This window comes from Oncorhynchus tshawytscha, linkage group LG31 (assembly GCF_018296145.1).
Source record: "Oncorhynchus tshawytscha isolate Ot180627B linkage group LG31, Otsh_v2.0, whole genome shotgun sequence".
NCBI classification, from domain to species: Eukaryota; Metazoa; Chordata; class Actinopteri; order Salmoniformes; family Salmonidae; genus Oncorhynchus; species Oncorhynchus tshawytscha.
Window position 1 is genome coordinate 4,190,978 of NC_056459.1, and position 2,698 is coordinate 4,193,675.

General features: G+C 39.4%; 1 long non-coding RNA gene across 1 annotated transcript; it reads right to left on the reverse strand.

Moving 5' to 3' along the window:
• Positions 1-854: 854 nt before the first annotated feature.
• On the reverse strand, positions 855-2,302 carry LOC112229295. The gene is made up of 4 exons (XR_002950163.2): positions 2,118-2,302; positions 1,846-1,948; positions 1,577-1,666; positions 855-1,409 (listed from the first exon to the last, which is right to left on the reverse strand). It is a non-coding gene; the product is annotated as an uncharacterized LOC112229295 (long non-coding RNA).
• Between the last annotated feature and the right edge of the window lie 396 nt (positions 2,303-2,698).

The window sequence follows — 2,698 nt, forward strand, 5'->3', positions numbered from 1 at the left end:
TGCATCTTCTCGACGTTGGATACTTCCAGGTTAAGGTGAGTGAGGATCAAATGAAGACTGCTGTGACCACTCCCTTTGGCCAGTTCAAGTGGACCCGTATGCCCGTCGGGTAATGCAATGCGCCGAACACATTCCAGTGCCTCATGAAGGTGGTGCTTGGAAGACCTGGCCCTTGACTCTGCTAGTGTAGCCGGATGATATTGTTTTTTCAAAGGGTTTCGATGAGCACTGTGAGAAGTTGGATGTCGTGTTCACCAGACTGAGGGAACAAATGAAATTAAAGCCGAGAAATAAATGCGTCAGAGTTCACATCTCAACATCAACTGCGTGCTCATGGTCAAATTGCTGCAAAGAAACTATTACTAAAAGGACACCAATAATAATAACCTTGCTTGGGCCAAGAAACACAAACAATGGACATTAGACCGGTGGAAATCTGTCCTTTTAAGATTTATGGTTCCAACCGCTGTGTCTTTGAGACGCAGCATAGGTGAACGGATGAGCTCCGCATGTGAGGTTCCCACCACGAAGCATGGATGAGGAAGTGTGATGTGGGGGTGCTTTGCTGGTGACACTGTCAGTAATTTATTTAGAATTCATGTCTGCTGCAGCAATACGCCAACCCATTGTTTTTCAACAGGACAATGACCCAACACACCTCCATGCTGTGTAATGTCTATTTTACCAACAAGGAGATTGATGGAGTGCTGCATCAGATGACATGGCCTCCACAATCACCCGACCAATGCAATTGAGATGGATTTGGACGAGTTGGACCGCAGGGTGAAGGAAAAGCAACGAACAAGTGCTCAGCATGTGGGAACTCCGTCAAGACTGTTGGAAAAGCATTCCAGATGAAGTTGGTTGTGAGAATGCCAAGTGTGCAAAGCTGTCAAGGAAAAGGGTGGCTACATTGACTGGTACTGTACGTCAGAGTTTCATTGGAGAAAGGGATCTCGGCAAGGCAATTTTCTTGACTGCCGAAATACCCCCCCTTCCATCTTGGGACTGCAAGGCCTGGCACATTTCAGAATAATTTTTGCCAGTAGTGTGCCACAGAAAGCAAAATTAGAGTATAAACAAAATGTTTCTGAAATAGTGTTTAAGAAATATAATACAAACCACACAATAACACAGAAAATTAAGTTTGATAACAAACATTAAATATAAAATACAAATTTCAATCTTTGCATAATAAGATTTTAAATGACAAATAGCATAAACAAATATTGAAAAGCTGCAACAGCTCAACTGAACATTTAGTCCAATTTTTATGGAAAGTTTCATCTCTATATTTATGGAACTCAGGCCTAACCTAGTCCTGACAGGTAGCGCAGACATTATCCTCCAATGGTGGGATGGGTCATACAGGACTGTTGGAACCATCGTGGGCAGCGGACACAACCAATCTGAAATTTATAATAAAATTGTTAATATATTTAACAAATTAAAAACATTCTTGAATTACAATTATTTCATTATCAGAAAAAGCAGATGGAACATTTTTAGGTGTATGCATTTGCATAAGCAGTAATATTTCTAGAGGTAGTACCATTAGAAGTGAACAAGCAATTACCAAGTTAGTGTCTTCATTGTCCATCTCCCCACAGTGGCACAGTTGGCTCAGGTCATCTAGCAATGTCATAATGTCTAGTAGTCTCTACATCTTTACATGTATTTTTCAGCACAAACAGGAAACAAAGGAATAGTATAGGTTTCTTATAACAGTTATTTAAATACAAGTTTTAGTGGCCATCTAGTCAGAAGTTGGATCAAAGAACCTTGAAAGAGCCATAAGTTGTTTTTTTAAATCTACAGTTATATTAAATTAGAAATTGAACATACCAGTGTTTGAGGAGTGTGACTGCCATTTCCTCTCTCATGTTAACATTTTTGTCCCCATTTGAAAAAGACAAATCGACTCCTCCTTCAGAACACATTCAGCAAACTGGGGAAAAAAAGTTTGATGGGCATTTCAGTAACCCCCAACAAAATTGTGTTACACTTAAGATTCTAATTCTCAAGTATACAACAAAGCTATAATATAATTTGACAGTTCTCAGTAGGTTCAGACTTTCAGTAGGTTAACTGTACATCACTTATACTCTCATACTTACTTCCAAGGCAAAGACCCCACAAGAAGTAACATCTTGTTGGCATGGTGAGGAAGGGTACCACACACCCATTGTCACGTTCATCGTAACGATGAGACCAATGAGACCAATACATTATTTAATGACCATGAAGAACACTAAACATACTAACAAGACAAACGTGACGATAATAATAACGAGTGCTGACATGCAACTACACAGACAATAACCCATAAAACCAAAATGGCAACCTAAATAGGATCTCCAATCAGAGACAACGATAAACAGCTGTCTCTGATTGGGAACCAATTCAGGCCACCATAGACCTACATTTACCTAGGCAATACCAAAACCGCATAGATACAAAAAACCCTAGACAAGACAAAAACACACATACCACCATCGTCACACCCTGACCTAACCAAAATAATAAAGAAAACAAAGACAACTAAGGTCAGGGCGTAACACCCATCTGGAGATATTACAACCATTCTCTCTCAGGAATGATCTGAACATATATGTTAATAAAAGTACAGCATTTTGAAACACTTTATTGATTACAATATAGAGATTAATAACAGATGGGAATCTGAGAATGCAGAGAT